Source organism: Wyeomyia smithii, chromosome 2, assembly GCF_029784165.1.
Source record: "Wyeomyia smithii strain HCP4-BCI-WySm-NY-G18 chromosome 2, ASM2978416v1, whole genome shotgun sequence".
NCBI lineage: Eukaryota > Metazoa > Arthropoda > Insecta > Diptera > Culicidae > Wyeomyia > Wyeomyia smithii.
In genome coordinates, this window is record NC_073695.1 from 72,864,663 (window position 1) to 72,890,653 (window position 25,991).

The window sequence follows — 25,991 nt, forward strand, 5'->3', positions numbered from 1 at the left end:
AAATATTAGTAAATAATGAGTATGTGTGTCCAATCACAAATGGTGACTTCTCAACACTGTTAGAAATTTGTAATTTTAATTGTTAGGATTTGTTTGCTTTCGCAATTAGGACTTATCATTCGTAGGGATTTAAACCTACTTGTCAGAAAAGGGGAAGTAAACTTACAACTAACTTAATTGCTAACTTATTGGCTATAAAGAGAGCTTATCGTAGCAATTGAGGATTGCAACGATTTTTGTCGAAAATTGTTAATAATTTTATTTGACATAGCTTCTAATGGTTCAACACCAGTAAGTCTATGTAATTCGAGTGTACCAAACCAAGGAGGACGCTTCAAAATCATTTTCAGAATTTTATTCTGAATCCTTTGGAGCGTTTTCTTCCTTGTTGAACAGCAACTTGACCAGATCGGTACAGCATAAAGCATTGCTGGTCTAAAAATTTGTTTGTAAATCAAAAGTTTGTTCTTTAAACAAAGTTTAGAATTCCTGTTAATGAGAGGATATAAACATCTCGTATATTTGATGCACTTGGCTTGTATACTCTCAATGTGCTCTTTGAAAATAAGTTTTTTATCATAAATTAGTCCCAAGTACTTAACCTTGTCGGACCAACTTAAAATAACCCCATTCATCTTGACAACGTGATTATTGTTTGGCTTGAGGAAAGAAGCCCTAGGCTTATGCGGAAAAATTATCATTTGAGTTTTAGAAGCATTGGGAGAGATTTTCCACTTTTGCAAGTAGGAAGAAAAAATATCTAAACTTTTCTGCAATCGACTGCATATGACACGAAGACTTTTTCCTTTTACGGAAATGCTTGTGTCATCGCAGAACAATGACTTTGTGCATCCTGGAGGCAAATCAGGAAGATCTGAAGTGAATATGTTGTACAGGACTGGACCCAAGACTGAACCTTGAGGCACACCTGCTCTGACAGGAAATCTATCAGATTTTGAATTCTGATAGACAACCTGCAGAGTTCGATCAGTAAGATAATTTTTTAAAATTTTGATTAGGAAAATTGGAAAATTAAAAGTTTGCAATTTCGCAATCAAACCTTTATGCCAAACACTGTCGAATGCTTTTTCTATGTCTAAAAGAGCAGCTCCAGTGGAATAACCTTCAGATTTGTTAGCTCGTATCATATTAGTAACTCTGAGCAATTGATGAGTTGTGGAATGCCCATGGCGAAATCCAAACTGTTCATTTGCAAAAATTGAATTTTCGTTGATGTGTGACATCATTCTGTTAAGAATAACTCTCTCAAACAGTTTACTTATTGAAGAAAGCAAACTGATTGGTCGATAACTTGAAACTTCAGCTGGGTTCTTATCTGGTTTTAAAATGGGAGTAATTTTTGCATTTTTCCATAATTTGGGAAAATATGCAATTTTGAAGCAGCGATTGAAAATTTTCACCAAAAAATCCATTGTGCTCTCAGGGAGATGTTTGATTAGTATATTAAAGATTCCATCGTCACCAGGTGCTTTCATATTTTTGAAATTTTTAATAATTGATTTAATCTCATTCAAGTTAGTTTCAATTATTTCTGCAGGTAAAAAATTCTGGGAAGAAATTAAATCAAATTGACGTGTGACTTCATTTTCAATTGGACTCACAAAATTCAAATTTGAGTTATGAACACTCTCAAACTGCTGAGCAAGTCTTTGAGCCTTTTGTTCATTGGATACATCATATCATTACTTTGTAACAACTTTTCTCAACATAAATAGTATTAAATAAACAGAAGCAAAACAAAATAACATCGCCAAATAGATGACAGTGTGCATCTCTCCGATGCGCGAAAGTTGTTCTACCATTTACGAGCACAATCCTACTGAGACGCACACTAACGAAGTGATTCAAATGGATGGGTCAACACATTAAAAGCCAGGCTATGAAGTCGAATTAACCAAGTCATTTCATTTTTGTCCACATGGACAAAAAAAGGTCTTTATAGGACCTCTACATATATAATGGCACAGTTTGATGAACAGCAATTTTCGTAGTTCTACGTCAATTTTGTGCTTGTGCACATAGACAGTTGGCTCTAAAACAAACACGTTAATGGAAAGTTACAAACTAATAATTGAATAAGAAAAACTCATTAAAACTGGAAACGAAAATCAAAAATATATGGTCAGAATTCGTGAAACGGATCACTGAAAATCGCTATATCTAATTTTTTTAAATAAATATTGAAAACTTCAAAAGTTTCACTCGGGAAGTTGATTTTCCAATTTTTATTAAATTTGAGTAAGTTTTTAAGTCGTTATTTTCATTTAAAGTTTAGGTCAATATTCTCTTTAAAAAGACATCTTTGAAAATATTGTATCGAATTTGGTTAAACTTTCACAACAGATGCATCCTCAGTTGTAGTCTATGAAAATATTTTCTTGGAGAAAAAAAATTTTTTTTTCAATAGTAACTATTCAAAACATTATGTTGAAAATATATGTTCTAGGGCATTTAAAAATCTGAAAAAACACAAGTATTTTCGACCAAATTTCGTAACTGTCCTGAAAATTTCGAGTTGGTGTTATTTTTTGTTCAAAAGATATGGGCTTTCAAAGTTGGTGCCGCATATGTATTTTCAAGCGAGAAACGCCCCTAAACCCAGCGTTCTTCAGTTCTCATACCAAAAAGTGCACCATAATGACTAAAAATAAAAGCGTAGGCAATCTTAACCCGCTGGTGCGTTCTGTACGGTTGTCTCCTAACTAAATTTTGCATTGTTTTCCAGTAAAGTGTGTAGGTAGACTTGCGAGTTGTTAGGGGCATAAGGTATACTGTCTTCATCATTAAGTTGGGGTAACAGACTAAACATATCCAGACCATTTTGCGGCTGGAAATCATTTCTATCAAACTAAGTTTACAAACTTTACAGAGAGAAACTGGGATTGTCAAAAGTAGTACTGCTCGCTCGTTTCTCGCTTGAAAATGCATTACGGCAACTTTGAAAGCCCATATCTTTTGAACGAAAAATAACACCAACTCGAAATTTTCAGGAGAGTTTCGTAATTTTGTCAAAAATACTTGTGATTTTTTTCTCAGATTTTTCAGTGCCCCAGAACATACTTTTTCAACATATTCTTTTAAATAGTTACTATTGAAAAAAAAATCAAAAAAATGTTTTCATAAACTGCAGCTTGTGATGCATCTGCAGTGAAAATTTAATCAATTTCGATGCAATATTTTTAAAGATATGTTCATTTGAAAAGAATATTGACCCAAATTTCAAATGACAATAACAACTTAAAGCTCACTCAAATTCAACAAAAATTGGAATATCATCTTCCCTAGTGAAACTCTTGAAGTTTTTGATAATTATTTGAAAAAATCAGACATCGCGATTTTTAGTGATCCGTTTCACGAACTCTGACCCTGTATGATAAAAAGAAATCCTATACGCCACAAAATAGAACGCCATTACGAAATTCATGAACAATAAATAGAAAATACGGTCTCAATATTTAAAGTAAAAGGAGGTTTCTGCTTCTACGCATGTTCTAATAAGCAAAATTGCTAGCAATTGTAACAAATTGAAAAAATATTACTCCATGCTTTGGTTATAGTTCAACAATCTTTTCGAACATCTGCTTGTTGAGTTTTTGATTCTCATAAACAGCTAGTGTTTCCAGCAAAATTCTTTATAAACTTGACTTAATTAGAAGATTCAATAAATTTTGAGCAGACAAAACATGCATCTCAAAAAACTACAGAAGTTGCTTTTAGACTACCTTTTCGAGAGATTGGAAATGAAAATGTTTCAACTATTTCAAAATTATGATGGTTAATTTTTAAGTTTACACAACCTTAAGTAGTAGTTAACCTAAGTGATAATATTTCTAAAGAAAATATTTTCTGTTCATTCGCAAATAAATAAGACATTTCACCTGTGCAATCTGTAAACAGTTCCATCACGCAATTTAATATGTGTTTCCGAATGATGAATAAATTAATAAACATCGCATAGCTAAGCGTACCTTTTTTCAAATCTCGGAACGGAAACATCAACCGACAAGGCTTGCGTTGCGTGCTGCGGCAAAGCGTGTTTGAGTGTGTGAAAGTATAAAAACAACCGTGCCGTTTACTTTGAATAATTTCCATAAAAGCTTCTTACAGAAGTCTCATCATCCTCGGAAGCGTACCGCGAGCGATAAACATAGTATGTACGCATATATCATCAGCCAAATTAGCATTCATCACCCTCTTCTCTTTCGCACTCTCGACAGTATGCACACGTATGTATAATACACAGTGCCGTTCTGCCAAAGCCGTGCCGCACACTTTACGTTCCTGGCTAACCGGGATTTTCATTTCGCTTGCTTCCCGTGCAAAAAATCCATTAGGCAAATGCAGCCCCAGACTCGCGAACGGATGGAAGGAAGGCGTTTCAGTATAAAAAAAATAACTAATTAACCTCGTGGTAGAACCCTTCGAATATATCGTATGAAGGTTTCGTTTTGCTCTCCGCGTCTGTTTCTGTAAGGAGTGCTCAAAGTTTGCTTTCCCCTTACATTGTTCCAGAGGCGTGATGAATGTCTTACACGTTTATGGCAATCACCACAGACTAATGCCGAAATGCCTCCAGGTCCAGGGTCACGCTCGCTGGGAGCATTCCGAGCGTGCGATTTGATTTTGTTTGCACATTATTTCATTGTTTTACTCTGACTATGCTTTAATTCTCGCATGTGGTATTATTACGTTAACGTTAATCTTCTAATTTGAAAGTTATTTCTTTCTGCAAAACGACGTCGCAATTTCGCTCACGGCACCAATCCAGCCGCGTCGGAACGGCACGTTCCGTTTCGTTATCTTTCCTTCCGAATCGGAAGAAAAATTGTGTGTTGGACAAAGAAATTTTGCGATAGCTGGCAAACCCCGCGGGAGGAAAGAACCATACAAGACGTGTTTGTTCCTACAATAACATTCAATGCCACACGCGCCTTTTCGAAAAGACCCTGAAACACCAAAACGTGGATCGGCTGCGGATGTTCTTCACACCCCGACCCCGTCCATACGACTGCGACGGTTGCAGCAGGGTATTGTTACACATTATGTCAAGATCGATTATCTCCTGAAAGCTGCCAAGCAATGTGGGTCGTTCTCCTTTTGCGGGAACCACAACGATAAAACCGGATTCTGCCCGTGCGGAGCCGTTGGCTTCCGATGTAGTGCGCCATAATACTTTCGCTTTCTCTTTGTGGAGCCAGTTTTCAAAACATCATACCTATATCGGAAAATGAGTTGCAGACAAAAAAGATGGTGAACACAAAAAAATTTGTCCATAATATTCTGATGCGTCACTTTTGGAACAGTGAATCGCAGCCAGTTTACACGGAGGAGTGTTATAGTTGTTAAACAATGACAGCGTGTTTTTTGAGCTTGACAAAAATCTCAGAATAAAAATTAAACGTGTCTCCAATGATGTTTCAATGCACAATGATCCAGAAATCGAAATTCCAGAGTTCGAAAGCAATAAAAGCAAAGCTTTGGCGCTACATTCCGATTCGGAACTCGACCTCCTGTTCATTATACACAGACTTTGCGGCCAATTGTTTTAGTGTACTAGACAATTGTAAGGCGATCTTCCCTCGCGATTGCTCCTTAAAACAGTCAAACGTAATCAACAAAACGATGAAATCTCTGCAAATAAAAAGTTTCAGAAATCCTCCAAGGATTGCGATTGTAAAAAAAAACTTCATTAATACACTTCTTATACATTGTTTCACAATCTTCCACAGCCGCACGACTCTGCCTAATCCTCTCGCTGCGGTCAAACTCTCTGGTCCAATATTCCTGCGAATTCGCTCCAAATTTTCATGTTCTGCGCTCACTTCTCGGAGCGTGTTGGGCGCACCACTGCTTTATTACTATTATTTCTGATCCCCCGCGATGATGGCAGGAAAAAAAGTACACACTTCAGACACAAGCCACGAGGCAATTGCCATTCGAACTTTTCGTTTCAGAGCTGGAAGAAAGTTCATGTCTATATAGCTGAAAGCTGGTGGAACAGCCTTTCCCCGTCAGTTTGGTTCAGCTCCAAAACATCTATCCGCAACCAACAGCAGGCGCACCACCGGCACAGAGATAGCTGAAATGGGGGTCATGCAACGCGGAGCGACGAAGTGTGCACCCAATTGTAAGGCTCTTCAAGCCGGACGCGTGTCGGGGCACGCCTCTGGCCGGATGGACTTCCTCCCAGTGGGGGTGAATTGGATTTTCCCGATGTCGGTGAAGTGTGTTCGTTTCGCTTGAGACAGTGGTGCTCAAGTGGCAAATGAGTTCCGGAGTGCGTACCGATGATGGCAGCAAATGATTTACATTTGTTCAATTTAAGGAGAGGAAAATATTAAAATCATCACCGTGAATAATTTGAAACGATGTTTACTTCTAAAGTGGCAGTGAAACGTGATTTTTTTTGTATAATTTTTTTTAACAGGTCGATTCTATAATTGAAAAAATAAACTGTCTTAGTAAAATCTTATATTTCCAAAAGGGAAAAAAATTACATTTGATTTTCTCTTTACTTACAGGTAAGCTACCGTTAGCAACTGTACCGAAACTCTTGACTGTCTGCATAAAAACGTTCAAATATCGGTGAAATGATCGCACTCGAAGCAAGTCTGTCGGATTGCAGTGTGGGGCCATGAGTTGAGCTGAAAGCAGTGCCTCCTAGTGGTGAGCGTTTAGATGGGTAGACAACAAAGCAGACAATCAAGTGATTATGAAACACACGTGCCACACACAAGCCGGCTAGCTAATTACTCGAATTTAGTCGTTGTCCCTATAGGTAGTGTAATGCGTATGTCCGTCAAGTTACAGCTAATCCTTCACTAATTCCTTCATCACTGTCATACGTCCAACCAGGAATCACCACGAGTGGGGCTTGATTCCTGGTAGGCTGTCCCTAAGCTGCGTAAATTGGGTCGTTTTTGGAACTTGCAGGGGCAAAGGCCTGTTTCACACTATGGTAATGATACCGATGGGAAATTGATGAGACTTATTCAGGGAATAGATAGATAATTTATGAGCAGCAGTGGCGAGCCATGCACCATTCCGCAATTTGCAGGCTAAATTTTGGACGAGTTTGTGGATGCGACGACACGTGGTCGCGTGTTATCTTATCGATGAAAGTTGTACAGCAGTATATTGCAGAGGAAATGGGGCTTTTTCGTACAGCGATCACTGTGTACAGAGTGTCACAATTTTGGAACAGCTGCTGCTGTAGTAGACAGGCTCAAACATTGAAGCCCTTTTTTCGCCATTATAAAGGGAGCTGAGGCGAACAGAGGGTAAACTCTTTTAGCGCGTGTAATTATTAGTTGTCTCTAAAAAAATAACATTCAGGTGAACATGGATAGGAAATTATCGTATATTAGACATGTTTTGCACGCTTATTAATGCATCGCTTACAAGGCAATTAGTGCCCTATTAGAGTGCAAAATTGCTGTGGGAAAATATATTATATTGAAAGGTGGTAAAGATGAGTAAAGAGCTTTGTACATTTCTTTCAATATCTCCGCTAGTTATGCGTTCTATCGATCCATGTCAATTGTAACAGATTCATCACCCTATGAGAATCCAATTAAACTTTGTGAGTGTAGAAATTATCTCTGATCAAATATCTTTGTGTATTTTGTTTTGACCTTTCAGTAATATTATTTTTATTATTGAACTAGCTGCCCGGAAAACTTTGTCGTAAATTGATTTCAAATAGGTACATCCAAAAATTGACCTTGCGATTTGTTCATAGTTTGCGAACGCATAACAAATCCAACGGTTTAAACTCAAAAGACAATTCGTTTGAAATGATAGGTTTTATCGGAATGAGAAAATTCTTGTCTTTTAGCTTTTGTACATCACCTCGATTCTGGAAATATCCATATTGGATGGTATTTGGTCATTTTCAGAAACGAGAAGCCGTCCACTTGGATTTCAAAATGCCATGTAGAAAACCCATAATCAGTCATTTTTGGCTGTGTCCCAGAAACCGGAAGTCATCAACCTAGGATTAAAAATAACGTCTGAGGGAAATTTTTGGTGTCTGTCCATCATCTTGACTGCGAAAATATCCATATTGGGTGGTATTTGGTCACTTTCGCCTGTTTTCCAGACACCGGAAGTCCTAGAATTCAAAATTGTATCTGAGCTCGATGTTTGGCTTCTATGCATCATCACGATTACGGAAATACCCATATTGTGTAGTATTTAGTCACTTTTGGCTGTTTTGCAGTAACCTTTCAAAAAAGGGAGGGGCGTCAAACCATCATAGAAACATTTCTTGCTTCTAAAAACCTCCACATACCAAATTTGGTTTCATTTGCTTGATTAGTTCCTACATTTTTCCATATATTTTTTTATTTTTGTGGGGTTGTTTTTGAATATTTTGGTTTGGTTCAGCATCGCATTCATAGAGCCCATTGAACATCACGAAAAAGTGATTTTTTCTCATAATTTTTAGATAAAACCCTTGAACACATATAAAAAAAATTTTTGATCAAGAACTGAAATTTTTACTGCTAAGCGGGATTTAAGACGAAAATTTACATGAAAAAAGAACCTTGATATCTTGAGGGGGAGGGGAGGGAAGAGGGGGGGGCTGAGATATTGGCGTTTATACATGTGATGGTAAACTATGCATTTGGTCAAAAATGCCACTAAAGCTCAACATCTCCATTGCACAGTGTTTTATTTTACCGTTTGTGGGTATTTTTGGTTGTTTTCCAGAAACCGGGTGTCGCCGGCATGCGAAGTCAATTTCTGGCCTCTAGGCTTCATTCTGGTTTCGGAAATATTCATATTGGATGGCTTTTGACACCGGAAGTCGCCATCTTAGAATTTAAAGTGGTGTCTGTGGTGGATTTTTTTTACTTCTGTGGCTCCCAAAAATCCAAATACAGTGGAAATTAATCATTTTGGGCTTTTTTTAAAACCGGAATTCGCCATTTTAGAATTCAAACTGATGTCTAAAGTCGATTTGTGGACTTTGTGAATCATCACGATTCCGGCTATTGGGTGGTATTTGGACGCTTCCAGTTGTTTTCCAGATCAAAAGTCGCCATCTTGGATTTCAAAATGACATGCGGAGTCCTTTTCTGGCAGCTGGGCATTATTCTGATACTGGAAATACCGTTATTGTATGATTTTTGACCATTTTCAGCTGTTTTGCAATAACGAGATGTTTTCATCTTGAATTTAAAAATAGTGTCTGTAGTCGATATTTGGCTGCTCTACGTCATCCCAATAATTTTAAACTGTTTTCCGTAAAATTGGTTGAAATATCTGTTTCATTTGCATGGGAGACCCCTTCAAAATATGGAGGGAGTTGAACCACCATAGAAACATTTTTTGCCCTCAAAAACTTCCACGTGTTAAATCTGGTTCCATTTATTTCTTTATTCATGTTCTTTTTGCTTGATTGGTTCTCAAATTGTGCAGAAATGTTTGTTTCATTTGTATGGGACCCCTCTCTTCTAGAGGATGTAGTATTGTCTCGATCTGCTCTAGATAGAATAGTGTTGCCTTAGAGCAATAGTGGTTTTAGGATTACTATAAATTGAGCTATAAAATTCTAGCACCACTCTATCTCAGTAATAGTTGACTTCCGTTCGGTCTCTTTCCTGATTGACCGTCATCCAGTGCAGACGCACAAAGAAAACCATTGCATAATAAAGTTTATTATTATTATTTTATATTATTACATACGCGTGTTCATTGTTTCCTCCCAAAATATCAAGTTGGCGACGTGGATAAAAACGTGAAAGTTTAGTACGTAAGTTGTGCGAAGTAACAAAGGCAAACGGTCGCGCACACGTGTTTAAGACATAACCTCAATAAGCAGTAGCAGACAGCATGGCAACTGGTGGAGCAACAGGTGGTGTGGAGGTAAAGCAGGAAGCCGTTCCTGTTATTCGAGCTGGCATGTTCGGCCAGATCGAACATTTCGTCGTCGGGGAGAATTTCGAAGAATATATCAACCGTCTGGAGATGTTCTTCCTTGTAAACGACATGCCGGACGAGAAGAAGGTTCCCGTGTTGGTTACAGTCGCTGGTCCAAGCCTGTACACGATCGCAGCTAGGTTGTGTGCTCCCGATGATCCCCGTACTAAGACGTATGAGGATCTTTTCCGTCTCCTCAAGGAACATTTAGCCCCCATCACGAATGTTGTCGCCGAAAGGTATAAGTTCCGGCAATATGAACAACAGGCATCACAAAGCATCACAGACTTCATCATCACACTGAAAGCCTCCGCCACGCCCTGCAAATTTGAAGCTTTCCTTTCAGATTCGTTGCGAGATCAATTCGTCGCAGGAATCCGGGATCAGAGACTCCGGAAAAAGCTACTTACGGAACCTGACCTAACCTTCGACAAAGCGTGTTCGATTGCTCGAAGTTGGGAAGCAGCATTGAGTCAGAACCAAGAGATGTCTGGTCAATCATCACAAAAGCTAGGAGTCATCAGGAAAGAGGTGAGTCAAAAGTCAAAACCGAAGCGTCGAAGTAACTCGGAAAAGTCGAAGAGCGAATCGAATCGTCAGAGTCAGAAGTCAACAAAACAATGCTTCCGGTGCGGACGTCTACACGATCCAAACACGTGTCCAGCGCGCGAATGGACATGTTACACGTGTGGGAAAATGGGACACGTTTCTACAAGCTGCCGTTCGAAAAGTGCCCCAACGAAAAAATCCGGAGGAAACAACCGTGTCGCCGAAATGTTGGAAAGCAGTCGAGGTCCTCCGCCTGAACAAACTCGGTGAACCTACCGAATCAGCAGAGTCAAACTTGCCGTCGCTGGAAGCCGAATCAATCGATGGAAACCAAAATCAGCCGAGTAATAGTCTCTTGCTCCTGGAACAGTCATCCGAAAGCCCCCCACCTGGACCGTTGAACAAGGTGGATCAACCGGAGTTCGTGTCGCTGGAATGCGATGGTCGTCAAATCGAATTCAAAGCCGATTGTGGCGCGTGTCGCAGCGTAATTTCAGCAGATACGTATCAGAAGTTCTTTCCCAAGTCGAAGCTTAAAAATACGTCTTTGGAATTTGTCTCAGTTTCAGGTCAACGCTTTAACCCCATGGGAACGCTTGAGGTCAACGTAACTGCCCCATCCGGAGTCCATGGCCGACTAGAGTTGGTCGTGATCAGAACCGACAGAGGTGTGCACCCGTTGCTTGGTCGTGACGGCCTTGATCTGGTGTTTCCAGATTGGAGAGGAACGTTTTCTGATAAGTCTGTGGGTAAGTGTGAACAGTCCTTCGAGTCTGAACTTAGGTTACGTTTTCCAAAGATAGTCAGTGAATCTGAGAATAACGTCATCAATGGGTTTACCGCGGAGATTGTTTTAAAACCAGATTCCAGTCCTGTGTTTCATAAAGCCTATTCAGTCCCGTTTCTACTTCGTGATAAAGTCCTAAGCCTTGCTCGAATTTTAGTCCTAAGCCTTGCTCGACTTTTAGTCGAAATTAGTTCAGAATGGTATTTTAGTCCCTGTTCGATCGTCGCTCTGGGCGAATCCGATCGTAGGACAACAAGAAAGATGGTTCAGTTAGAATTTGTCTTGACGGAAAGGCAGCGTTGAATCGCTACACAACCGTTGAGCACTACCCTTTACCACGAATAGACGAAATTCTAGCGAAACTTTCCAACTGGAAAGTATTTTGCAAAATTGACTTGTCTGGAGCTTATCTGCAAGTTCAACTGTCGGAACATTCTCAGACATTGTGCACGTGGGCTTTTTCGTTATACGCGCATGCCATTCGGCATAACTTCTGCTCCAGCAATTTTCCAGTCCATCATTGACCAAATCCTGGACGAATCCCCAGGCATTGCTTACATAGATGACATCATAGTAGGTGGTAAAACGACTGTAGAGTGTCTTCGTAACTTGTTTATGGTACTTCAGCGGTTGAATGGCCATAACGTCCGAATTAACGTGTCTAAATAGAGCTTTTTCAAAAGTGAAATCGATTATGTTGGGTATACCATTACGTCTGATGGTATCCGTCCAAGTGAATCAAAGGTTAAAGCTATCCTTGATGCCCCTGCCCCGCAAAACGTGAATCAGCTCCAAGCGTATCTTGGTCTGCTAAATTATTACCATAGATTCCTTCCGAACCTGTCGATTCATCTTCGTCCAATGTACAATCTATTACAGAAAAATCGAAGATTCGTGTGGTCATCTGACTGTCAAGATGGTTTTCAAAAAACCAAAAGGTTGCTTATCGAAAACGATTTACTTGAACCGTATGATCCGTTGAAACCGATCACGTTAGCGGTTGACGCTGGTCCCTACAGTGTCGGTGCAGTTTTGTCGCACACTGTTGAGAATGTCGAAAAGCCTATTTGCTTTGCTTCTTCGACACTCACCCCCGCTCAAAGCAATTATGCTCAAGTGCATAAAGAAGCACTTGCTGTGATTTTCGGAATAAAAAAATTTCATAAATATATTTATGGAGCAAAGTTCAAATTGATCACGGACAACACCGGAATCAAAGAAATTTTCAACCCGTCTAAAAGCACTTCAGCGATAGCCGCTGCAAGATTGCAACGGTGGGCTCTAATCTTGTCCGGTTACAATTACTCCATTGAACATCGCCCTGGTAAATTTATGCAACATGCAGATGCATTGTCCCGTCTACCTTTGCCGTGTCTGGCGGGTGTAGAACATGTCGATCTTGGTTTATAAAAAAGGTTCTCGGATGGACATGAAATTGTAAATCTCGATGTCATCCGTAGTCATCAAAAGAAGGATTCAATTTTGTCCAAAATTTTTGAATTTGTATCACGTGGTTGGCCTGCAAATGGTAGAACCGACATTCAAATCGTATTTTCAAGTAAGATATCATTTAGGTATTGATAACGAAGTCATATACTTCGATGATAGGGTCGTTGTCCCAGCTAGTTTAAAATTTCCTGTATTAGAACAGTTACATTCAAACCATGACGGAATCGTTAGAATGAAAATGTTAGGCCGAAATTATGTTTGGTGGAAAAATTTTGACAAAGATATCAATGAGTTTGTTCAAAAGTGTCATGTTTGTCAATAGCGACAACCTGTCCCCAGAGAAGTCGTAGAAAGTAAATGGCCAAAATGTGAACGTCCATTTCAAAGACTTCACATGGATCTGTTTTACTTTGAAGGAAATACGCTATTGATAATTGTAGACAGCTATTCCAAGTTCATAGATGTTCGGCTTATGAAAGGTACGAATCTAGGTACGAATAGTCTACAACTAATTGAGCAAGTAGAATCCTTTTTCGCTTGCTTTGGGCTAACTGACGAAGTCGTTAGCGATAATGGCCCCCCATTTAATGCGGCGTTATTTGTCAAATTTTTAGAAGCTAACGAGGTTACAGTCACCAAATCTCCTCCGTACCACCCCCAATCGAACGGGTTGGCCGAGAGAGGCGTGAGAACTGTTAAAGAAGTGGTTAAAAAGTTCTTACTTGACGACAAGCAAAAGTCGCTTTCGGTTGGTAGGAAGATTAATCGATTCCTCATAAACTACCGTAATACGCCTAGTACGGTAACAAATCGTACACCATCGTCAATGGTTTTTGCGTATACGCCTCGTACGCTACTAAATACTTTAAACCCGCGTAAAGTCGAACTTGAACCCAATCCAAACTTGTAGTAAAAACAGATGATGTAATTATTCAATCCCCGTCAGAAAGTAAAAGTACGTACTGTATTGGTGATAAGGTCTTCTACCGCAATCATTTCAAGGAACTAGTCCGTTGGATTCCCACAATAGTTTTGCAAAAACTAAGTCCGCTAACTTATTTAATTAGTGTAGAAGAAAATGTGAGGTTTGTTCACGCTAATCAGATTCGAAAATCAGACTTATCAGGTCGATTCCACCCTACTTTACCTATGAAACAACCATCAATCGTTGAAAGCAACATCAAGACCGAGACGACACCTGTGGTCTAAGAAGAAACGGCATAACAAACGTCGACGAAGCGAGTCGAAATCACCCAAGGTGCGGCGCTCCAGTCGCTTGCGAGGACAACCGAGATTAAAGTACCCGAAGTAGTCATTGTTGAACTTGATTAAAATTATAAAATTAGATTTGGACAATCTATTGATCAAACCACCTAAAAAATTATTGTAACTTTTATTAATGATAAGTCGTGGAGTTTTTAAAAATCATTGTATGCAAATGAACCTTTAAGCCAGGAGAGCTGTAGTATTGTCTCGACCTGCTCTAGATAGAATAGTGTTGCCTTAGAGCAATAGTTGTTTTAGGATTACTATAAATTGAGCTATAAAATTATAGCACCACTCTATCTCAGTAATAGTTGACTTCCGTTCGGTCTCTTTCCTGATTGACCGTCATCCAGTGCAGACACACAAAGAATACCATTGCATAATAAAGTTTATTATTATTAGTTTATATTATTACATACGCGTGTTCATTGTTTCCTCCCAAAATATCAGAGGAGTAAAGAGTTTCGAACCACCATTTCAAAGTTTATTATCTTAAAAACATGCGCATGCCAAATTTGGTTTTATTTGCTTGATTAGTTCGTGAGTTATGCAGGAATTTGTGTTCCATTTGTATGGGCCCCTCCTTTCCAGAGGAGAGAAGGGTGTCATACTATCACAGAAATAGTTTTTGCTCCCAAAAACATCCACATACCAATTTGGTTCTTATTGATTCATTAGTTCTCAAGTTATGTAGAAAATTGTGTCATTTGTATGGGCCCCTTCTTTCCAGAGTAGGGAGAGGTGCCAAACTAATACAAAAATATTTCTTTTTCCTAAAAACTTCCACATTCCAAATTTGGTTCTTTTTGCTTGATTAGTTTTTGAGTTGCACAGAAATTTGTGTTTTATTTGTATGGGACGCTCCCCTTGCAGAGGAGGGAGGGGTCTCAAAGTATAATAGAAACTTTTTCTGGTCCCAAAAATCCAAATTTTCACGTCGATTGGTTCAGTAGTTTCCAAATCTTCATGGATCAGGCAGACAGACAGACAGGACTGCATTTTCATATGTTTAGATTACAAAAAAGTAAATGGGTCTCAGAATTTAAAATTATGTGTCCACGGTTGAACTTTATCGACCTATACAAGAAAAAATCTTGGACACACAAATTTCGTGCCAACTTTGTATGTGTGTGGGCCTTACGAAACCAAACACTGTGCAAACTTTTTTCCGAAATTTATCTGGACTACATTCTGATAGGTCTGAAGTTTTCAAACCTCATTTTCATGAATCGATGTATCTAAATAAAAACTAGAGATAGAGAAAAGTTGTCAATGTAAGATTTTTAGAGAATTGTCTGAACTTTTATTTAAAAATATTGAAAAAATTGAACTGAAACTAAAAAAAAACACTTAAAGTAATTTTAAAAGAAATGGTCATCTAATATTCCTTTCAAATTAGGTGTCTCAGTTTCAGTTTAGTAGCCTAAAACTCTTCTGACCAATCAAGTGGCACTCTTGCAAAAATTAAATTTTTCAACAAAAACTTGAAGATTTTTCATAGAGCTGGAAAAGTTCTTGTTAAAAAAAACATTTTTTTTCCTTAGAAATTCAAAGAAACTTTGTGAGTGTGTGGGCCTTACTAAACTCAATAACTTTGCATACTGTTTTTAAATCTTATAAGGACTAACATTAGAAAAGGTCTTAAATTCATGAACATTTTTTTTATAAACCGATATATCTAAATAAAGACGAAAGATAGAGAAAAGTTGAAAATGAAGGACTTCCAGAAAATTGTCTAAATTTTCATTTAAAAATATCAAAAGAATGGAATTTCAGATCCAGATACACTGAAGGAAATTTATTTAAAAAATTAAAAATACGGTCATTTCAAATTTCTTTCAAAATACAGGGTGCGGCAGGAACAAATGCAAAAATTTATGGTATTACTTCAAATCCCGTTTTTAACAACTTTCAGCAATAATAAGTATTGTTCCATTTAGAATTTGGCCGCATACAATTTCCGATTTCTCCATGAGGAAATAACTCACAAAATTGGTAAAGTATGTTTTTGCAGGGTTTTTATCAAACTTCAAGAAAAAAATACAAGAAAAAATATTTGTCTGCTGTTCTGATGAATTCTCGAACTTTTCGTCGAATACCTCCCATCAATTTCTGCATAGGCAGTGGCAACATTAACCGTATCGGCCATTTTCTTCACCACTCCACCTTATCAGATGATGTTTTGATTGATTTGTCACACTTCTTTAATTTATGCTTGGCTATTGCCCAATATCTTTCGATGAGACGAAACTGTGGGCAGTTTGGTGGAATAATCTTTTTTTCGATAACATCAATATTATTCTGCTTGTACCATCCTAATACATCCCGGGTGTAGTAGTTAGGTCGGGCCAGAACTTCACGGGACCTTCGTGTGACTGGATGAACGGCAAAACTATCTCCTGAAGACACTTCTCCTTGTAAACTTGTTCATTCATGGTTGCTCCAGTGATGAAAACTTTTAACTTCTTTCCACAGCTACAGATGGCTTGCTAAATCATCAACTTGCGGGCGAATTTATCCGCGAAAACAAATTTGAACCTACCTGTAGCATTCCCTTTACGGTTAGCAAGTTAAAATTTCCGACCCGGGATTTGTCCAAAATTCATTTTGACGTATGTTTCATCGTTCATCAAAATACAGCCGTTGTACTCTGTCAGGACCAATGATGGTGATCGGCGATAAAATCAGCGATAAACATTCGAACTTTTTCAGCGTGTGAGTCAACTTCGTCTCTCAGTCGGTTCTAACATTCATCGTACGATATGCCAGTCCGAGTGAACAAATTCGGAGATTCGCCGAGATAATTCATTCTCTCTCAGAGATAGAATTTCCAATAGCTCTACAAACCAATGATTCACTCTTCGCTGATAGAATCCAAGTGTCAAAACAGAAGGGAAGAATCGCGAGACGATAATTATCGGAAAAAGAAGCGATTGCGATCGCTTGAACAATTATCCCGCTTTCTTTCCGAGTCGCAAGTGTTGACAGTAAAATAGTTTTTTCATCGTTTAACAAAATGTTGCCTGCTGTTGTCATTGTCAACTCATGTTCTTCTGTTCGTCGGTTTATTTGCGTCGAAGGTTTGTTCGCTGATGTATGTTGGCCGATATCAAAGTTTTTCTTAAACAAGCAAAAAACCTGCACAAATTTTGGAAAAAAAATCCGCAAATATAAATAGATTCGAAAAAAGCTTGCAAGCTATGCACATAGTAATAACAAATATTTGCCATTTGAAAAAAAACAAAATTGGCAACGGACTCTGAAAATCTGCATTTCACAGACAATTCCGTAAATCTGGTATTCCTGTTTTGTGCTGCCCTTTAGTTGGGCTAACGCTTGCAGTTTTTTCCCTCTCTGAGTTTTTGGTTTGCGATACAATTTTACGATTATCGGGACACTCTCACTAACAAGGTGATTCAAACCAAAAATTTTCGTTCCACGGCTCGATCGGATCGGGAGACGATAATGAATTACCTATTTAACCCGAGGAGAGAATCGAGAAAGCGTATGAACAAGCTACGATAAACTCGCATACAGTTAACAGGCTAGAAAGTTCACGAAGTATTCTTTCGGTAGTTCATTTGTCACACAAGTTCTCTTCTCGAGAGACTAAACAAAACATCGCGTATTATGCGTGATCAGAATCCAATAGGATTCTCTCATGATAATTCTCTGATACGATTTTAACCATCCTTGGTCAGGACTTGCTCGTATAGCTTTCTTGCTCAGGTTTTGGCAACCAGGTTCTGTGTCAGCGTCCTGTTGGGTTGTTTGCTGGCATGACACGACCGTAATCCTTCACGCATACAGATTCGATGAACTGTACTATGTACTGCATTGAACTTTTTCGCCAAATCACAGAGGGAGACCCCAGGATTATTCCGGACTGCCCTGATGACCTTCGCTCGTAGTTTCCGGTCCAATGTTCCACTTCTACGTTTGGTTTGTTTAGCGCGATCCACCGTCAAAGTGTCCCGGTAACGTTTGAGTACGGTATTCACAGTCGATATCGGTAGTTTGAGAGCCTTAACGATTATTCCTCCTGACCATGTTGGGTTTTCAACGTAAATGTGCACAATTTTTTCTCGTCTCTCGCTCTCGTTAGATAATTTTTCAACGCATATACCACTCCTGACGTAATTGTGCACCACTTAGTAAACAAATCTTCCAGATCAAACGATGTCATTAGTTTCTTAAGTAGAACAAATCTTATTAAAATTTGGGTTCAGTTATTTTTATTAGATTCTTTCAAACAAATGTACTCGATATGTCCTCCATTTATATTAATGACATCCTCAAGACAACGCCGAAGAAAGATTCCTCTCGAATGCAGTCTTCCGATATCGATAACCACGAGCACGTTATGACAACCTTCAAAGTCTTCGAAGCAGAATGAAATTTTTTGCAGGTTTGTGCTACAACATACGCCCAGAACAAATAATCAAACGAGTTGTCTACCTAAAAGCTTACCTTGAAAAAAAAAGGTGACCGATTTTTTTAGAATTCGATTTTGATTTGAAATTTTTTTTTACAGTGCGCAATGGTCTCGAAACCGGATTTAGGGGAAAATTTGGAACTAGAGCTCGATAGCATTATTTTAGAGAAAAACTTTCTTCTACAGAGTTGTTACATATGATAAAGCCCTTATCGAAAGCTTATCAAAAATTATGGTGACCCACATTTTCGATGAAATCATGTATCTAACTTTTTTAAGTTTGTATTCAAAAAAATCGATCAACTGGTTCATAAGTTATGAATGTTTTAGAAATAAAATACATCGAAATGTAATAACTGAAACTACAAAGTTCGGGTTCCTTTGTTATATAGCCCCCTACCCTTCCACAGTTAGTTTCCAAAAGCCAGGAGGTCGCCATCTTAGAATTTGAAATCGTGTTTGGGTCGATTTTTGGCTCCATCTGGCATCATCTCAACCGATAGTAGAATGAAAATTTAATATTCCTCTTCATTTACCCGTTATGCTATTGTATTTTATATCCTCTATAATACTAAAACTCAAAAGCTGGGTTTGCTCGAGGTCAGTTAATACAACAATAATTTTCAATAAGCACATTGACGCTTCGCTCTATACAATATTCTTTAAAGAGCTTCTAGACAGCATGACACACTGCTCAATATATGATAATTAAGTGAATTTATTGCACTCTAATGTTGCCAAGACACAAGGAGCATAAAGGAGTAACAGAAGCGTTTCGACCGATTTAGCACAGTTTTGGTCATTATTGCCATTGCCAGTTCTATGTCAGACCCAACCCTGAAAAGATAATCATACTTTGGTTTGCGTAAAAGGATAATATTGCGTCAATTTTACTCCCGACTTTTGAATAACTGAAAATGCATGTTTTATTCAATAAATTATAGGTGAATGGTCATTACGGTGTCAGCACACCGATAAATAACAATTAAAATTTAGGTTTTAATATTTCTTTTATGTTTAAGAAAAACGAGAAAACCGACGCACTGTTAGAAAAAAGAGCAATATTGCTGAAAGCGAGGAAACAAATCGCAGACTATCTTTCAAGGGTTAATCATAAACACCTAACGCTTGCCACTCGCCGGGCGGTAATGTGACGCATTTAACCATTAGCCACCAGCTTCGGCTCAAGAACATGCATGTTCTAATTATGCGCTACGCCACAGTCGCTTCCACGCGATAAGTTATGGCTATTTGCTGTCAAAGCTTCGGGCAGAAGTTAGTTGCGTTGCTTGCGGCAGCTTGAATTGAGTGGTGAATTGATTAAAGCCTTGTTACGAAGAACGTAACCTGCGCCTGATGGAGCAAACAACGGTTGAGTGCTGCGCTTGTGGTTGCATCACTATTATTTTTACCTCAGCATTGCATCACAAAGCGATCCCCTAAAAAGGGGGCGCGAAATTCCACCGGCAATAAATCGACACTGATTGTTATTCACTTTCGTTGGAAAAATGTCAGTTGTGCTCATATTTACTTGCGCTGAGTCGGGCAGGCTGCTTGCAGTTGATAATACCCAGCAGCCGTGACGGTCAAACACGGCAAAGCGTAAGGTATTGAAAGGTTACCAAACAGCACCATAAACGGTGCAACTTACGGCTAGTGGGCGGACGGATGTTAACTCGCATAAGAGGGCCTTCAGCATAACTTTCAGCGATTTCTTTTTTCGTGCTCACTCGTTGCGGCTTGAAAAAACTGTTCCGCTGTGAATTGGTATTCGAAAAAATGGTTTTAAAGAACCATATTATAATCATTAACCAGACTTAAAATGTCCATTGTTGAAAGCATTAAAAATGTCCTTCTACCGCTATCCTTCCTTAAAGACTTCACAAGGAAGCCTTTCGCAGATAGCGGAAATCCTAGGCAAACGACATTCATCACCACAATGATACCTAGTAGCACAAATAAAACAAAAAAGAATGCAGTGCATTTTTTCTCGCCCTGGTACCAACACTGCATTGAGTTCTGTCGTTGCTTTTTGCGGCTGTGTCTTTTGTATGGTGTCCTGACGGTGGATATAAATCTCCATAAGTGCAAATGTAGCACTTTTCATTGGATCGTGATCAGCGGATTTTTAATTTCCTTCCCCAAGGGCCTTGACCTATGACATATTGGAGACGAGGTTTGACGTTTTGCTTATTTGGCAACAAAAAATGTCGTACCATTCGAAAAATCGGATGCCCTTTAGTGCCGTCCCGGAGGATAGTTTGGCTCCTAATGATGATGTCGGCAATCCGGCACAATCAATCAAAATTATCCAACCGACAGCGTCGTGACTGAATTTTTGATGTCGAGCTCGATGCTGCAACACATCGACGACGGATACCGCAGTCCAGGGTGTCGGGAGATGCAATAGATGCGACAAATTCCGATGAAGCGTTCCGGTTTAACTAACGAGGTCTGGCGAGGATTCAATCTGACGCATAAAAGGGTGTCCCGCTTTTCCGTCATCTTAATCTGTGAAACAAACCGCTTTGTGTTTCAATTCAACATCGAAGACACGCCTCTGCACGAGATAAATATTTTGTTTTATATTCATGAATACATCACGCGACCTGTGCTCGCTGATGTCGTCTTTCTAACGCTCTTAATTGCCGGGGGGTTGCGTGTGTCCGAGTGTCTCTCGAAAGCAAACCAACTTGTCACACACCCATCAAATGCGTCGCATTTGCCGGATGGCTCCATTCCGAACGGCGTGAATGGGGGACAAATGTTACCCAGTGAAGTTTTTAATTTCATTTACAAATCGATTAATCAAGCCGACAATGACAACATAGAAACGGAGCTACATAGCGTGGGATGGTAGATTCAACCCGCGCACGTACTCTCGCAACATTGCCCGACCCCCTGATTGAAGTGAAGCTCAGTGAGAGTGAAATGTATACACACAATCACACGGAAAGTGTCACTCAATCAATTTTATACCTGCGCTTCGGACAAACTAACGGATCGACAACACGCTCAGAGATCATCATCAGACGTGTTGTCGTAGTTGCAGGCGGTGGTGAAAGGAGTCAGCACACGGTCGGTTGGACATTGGAATCACCATGGGCCAGAACCAACCGAGGCTTGATGATGCATTAAGCACACTGAAATAGACAGCACGAGAGAGAATTGTAATTAAATAGATTCGATTGACGTTTCCGATACCGATGCCAGTGCCGCTCGGTGCGCCGTTGATTGACCTTCACAAATTAGGATGGACAAACTGTCGATACTTTCTCCTAGCGTTGACGCTTTCGACATTATAGGGTTGAGAAAATATTCCATCACGACACGCACGAATGCTCTTATCTTGATAACGCTATAATAAAGTTTTCGTTTGTCACCATTTTTACCGTTCAGTTTAGATGATTTTTATTTCCTAAATTACCGAGTGAGACTTGCACACCACTACTACTGAGCATTTTCACGCAACGTAAAATAGTTGGACACGACTGCCTCTGAGCAAAAGGAAACATTACTGATGTATTGACCGAGGCACCAAATTTTAGTTAGGTTAGGTTTAAATCTGTATGAAGACTGTGACATTTTTTTATATAAACGTATAATCATATTTTTTTTCGTCTTTCGATCTAGAAAATATACGATATTATACAATAACAAAACGTGCCAATATAATTTTAAGTGTAGGTTTGTGTAGGTTTGTGTAGGTTTGTGTAGGTTTAAGTGTAGGTACATAGTAGCGTTGTTTGAGCGAAATTAAACCAAAATTTATGCGGATTGTAGTAACGCAAAAATGGTTAAGGCTTCAACTTCTGCATGTACTTTGGAAGGAAACGCTTCTAACTAAAAACGGAACTTCACTTAAGGATAAGTCTTAGTTTCTGTCATGAAGAAAAACAGATCGTAGGTAACGTTTGCGGTAAAAAAATGAACCAAAATTGCCGATTTTTCATGGATTTACCTTCACACGCACTGATGAAACTACCCACGTTAGCATCAATCATAGTAACCCATGAGTCAGCAGAAAAAAATTAATAGCTCTATCAGTCGAAATCAAACCGTGATGGCGAAAGCAGTGAAGCTACTCCGTTCAGAAGTGTGCGCGTTTAAAGAACGATACCCCGCCGCGTCGAGAACGTGTGGCGGTTCGCGGATTTCGGATACGCCCGTTCGGGCATATAAAACATTTTGACACTTTTGGGAAAAAATCAGAGCATCGAGAGAAAGCTTGTTCCGGACGGCCGACGACCATGAGCGACAAGAAGCTGCGTATGCTATGCCGGGAGGTCGGCGCAACCGGCCCAACAGTGAAAAAATACCTGGTGCACATAAACAAGCATGTCAGGAAGCGGTAATCCCTTCCACTGGTCTCGGAGCAGCGGCAACGCCTGAATTAGAAAGTCAAGTCGGCAAATCGCGACGTTGCGGTGGTGATGGACGACGAAATCTGTCTCACCCTGAATGGCAACGACTGGCAGGGCACTTCGTATTTTACTTCCCCTACGAAGGAGGTGAGCTCCGAGTGCCTGCCTGTTGTCTGTTTTTTTCAGTTGTGAAAATAGCTTCGAGGCAGTGTTGCCACAGGTACAGATATATCTGGATTTTTTCGTGCTTTTCTGGTACAGATCACAGATTTTTCATTAAAAGACGCTGATATTTTTTTCTCGGCGTTTTTGAAATCATTTGAGATGCATTTTTCGAAAAAAAGAACAATACATTTCTGTGAAGCTCGTTACGAAGGGCCAACTCTTGTTTTCATGCAAATGTTGCGGTTCTTAGAAAACTTGAAAACAAATTCTAAATTCAATCCCAAAAGTGATTTTATGCAAAACAAATTCCACAGGTACAGATTTTTTGATACAGATTTATTTTCGTAAGAAAAAGTACAGATGAAAAAGATTTTTACCATTCCAGTACAGATGAAAATATGGCAACACTGCTTTGAAATAAGAAAAGTAACGCATCAAAATTTTGCTCGTGCATCGCGAAAATCCAAACTACCTGCACGCCAGATTGGCAAAATTGTTGAATGTGGCCAAATCAACCTTCACCAACGTAATAAAAGTGTTTGGAGAACGTTTGTCGACTGTCAGGAAGACTGGAGCGGGGAGAAATCAAAATCCGAAGGCCATGAAAACGACGAAAAAAGTAGCAGTTTCAAGCGGAATCCCAACCTTTCGTCCGAAATGTCACAAGCAAACTGGTAGTGTCGTCTTCAACTGTGGAACGAGCCGGACTATCGACTTACAAAAGGCGGAGACTCCAAATCGTAGCAATAGGCAAAACAAGTCGGCCAGACAACGATCGCGAAAGCTGTACGTGAAGATGCTCACGAAGTTTGATTGTGTGGTACAGGATGATAGAACTTACGTCAAGATGGACTTTAAATAGCCTGGACAGGAATATTATACGGCAACTGAAAAAAACTGTGGCAGAGATTTTGAAACACATTAAGCTGTCAAAGTTTGCAAAGAAATATTTCATGTGGCGGAAACATACCATGGAGTGGTATGCCGCTAACATCGTCCAGGTGGTGCCAAAGGATATGAACCCTCCCAACACACCAGAGCTCCGCCCATAAATATACTGGGCTATCGTCAATCGGAACCTCAAGAAGACACGAAAGACAGTTGTCAACGAGATGCAATTTAAGACTAACTGGCGTTCTACGGCGAACGGAGTGACCAAGGAGGCTGTACAAAACTTGATGGAAGGAGTCAAGAGAATGGTTCGGCAATTCACACTCGCTAACAAGGAAGCTGGAGTCAATATTTTTCCTTCATTCTGTACTATTTGAACCTAACAAAAAAATAATTTGATTGGTATTGAAATAATGACCGATTTGCACATATTTTTGTTTGACCATCGATTTTTGTTAATAAACAACAACCAAATACAAATTTGGTAAGTGTTCGAATGGTCCCCATGAACGATGTCCGAATGTGCCTCACCACCAGCCGAAGACAAATCTTAATTTTATCCAACAAATAAGATATTTGTTTCCCCGTTGTTATCACGTCTTTTCATTACACTTACGAACCAAATTGGTGTACTTGAATTTCTAAATCTCTCACAAAGAAATTAGGGAAAACCTTACAACTTTAAGCTCAAATGGTTGAAAACATGTATGAAAAATGGCACTGTGTTGTTTTCGTAAGTATTAAACAACAAAGAGATGTCAAACTATATGGTAGCTGTTGGTGGAAGGGCTGCCAAGTTACTTATATTTTTTGTTTGGTTGAAAGTTGCACCATTTGTTTTTTTTTAGGCTCTGTCCCCTATACCGTGATGTTACAACGTTTAAACTATTCTTGCGGTATATTCTTGCTCTAATTTGATTTGTTTCGCGTAACCCTTCAATATTATTACTAATTCAGTAAGTACAACAAATTTCTTCCAACAATGATTTATAAGAAACATGTTGGCTTTGTTTATATCACTTTGGGAAGTGATAATGTAGCGTGACGTTGGAACGCGCGAGGAAATGAGCTGTCGGGACTTTTTTCCTAAAAGTCAAAAACTCTGTTTGAAATTTTATGACTATTTCTTCTTCTATGGTTTGATACCAAACAATAATCGAACATTTTGCGGTGGTAAATTCTATTTTTTAGCTTTTACTTTTCGTGACGTTACAAAGCTCTTTTCCGTAAAGTTTCGTAGCCGCCAAGTTACAGAGTCCGCTTTGACAAGCGAGTGGTGATAGGTTCGAATCTTAGTAGAACCAAGCCATTCGTTGGCAAAAAGACTTTAAGTATGGGTATAGCACGTTATACGCTGTTAGATTGATAGCTTGCAGGAGAAAATAAAAGGGTCGATAAGGAAGGAAGTAGGTTACTAATTCTGAAGGAGTAGACAAAAAGCACTATAACACGGAGCAAATTACTTCTCAATAAGTAACACTGCAAAAGAATAAAAGAAAAAACAAAAATTTGCGAACATCAAAAACCGGACAATGCCACAAAAGATCAGAAAACTACTGGTCGCAGTGGGGTCCATACAAAACATAAAAAAAGAAGCTCAATTTTCAGCAGGTCCGTTGTAACCTCACTAAAATATTATTCAGTCGATATCCGTTATATATCGCATATTTCTTCAATATTTTCATAGGAAACAGTTCTAAAACTGGCTCTATGCTTTTCTACTTCTAATTCATGCACTTAGTTTATGGGTTGTCCATAAACTACGTTACTCATTCTTAGGTTTAAGTTCATTCGTGGACATTGACCAAATTTTTCTCCTTCCAAAAAGTCAACCAAACTTATGGATGATACCTTATCGCAGCGGTTCTCAATCTGGGGCACACGTACCCCTAGGGGTACGCGAGAGCCTTCAGGGAGTACGCGAAAGTAAAACCAGTAATGGCGGACAAAGCAATGTTTTTTATAATACTTCAGTTGTTGTTCAAACTTGCTCTCGAAACATGACTGTAGCAATAAAACAAACTATAGCCCAATTTAAAACCTGGACTAGACTACCACAACGTGATCTACCACAGCTTTCTCTCGATCTGCTAGAACATTAGAAGCCAGGGGGACAATAAATTTGGAAAATATTGCC

At 39.1% G+C, this 25,991-nt stretch overlaps 1 protein-coding gene across 7 annotated transcripts in view; it reads left to right on the forward strand.

Moving 5' to 3' along the window:
* LOC129721097 (tyrosine-protein kinase Src64B) overlaps positions 1-25,991 on the forward strand; it is a 176,167-nt gene that overhangs the window by 21,529 nt on the left and 128,647 nt on the right. The gene's annotated exons all lie outside the window — the stretch shown is intronic.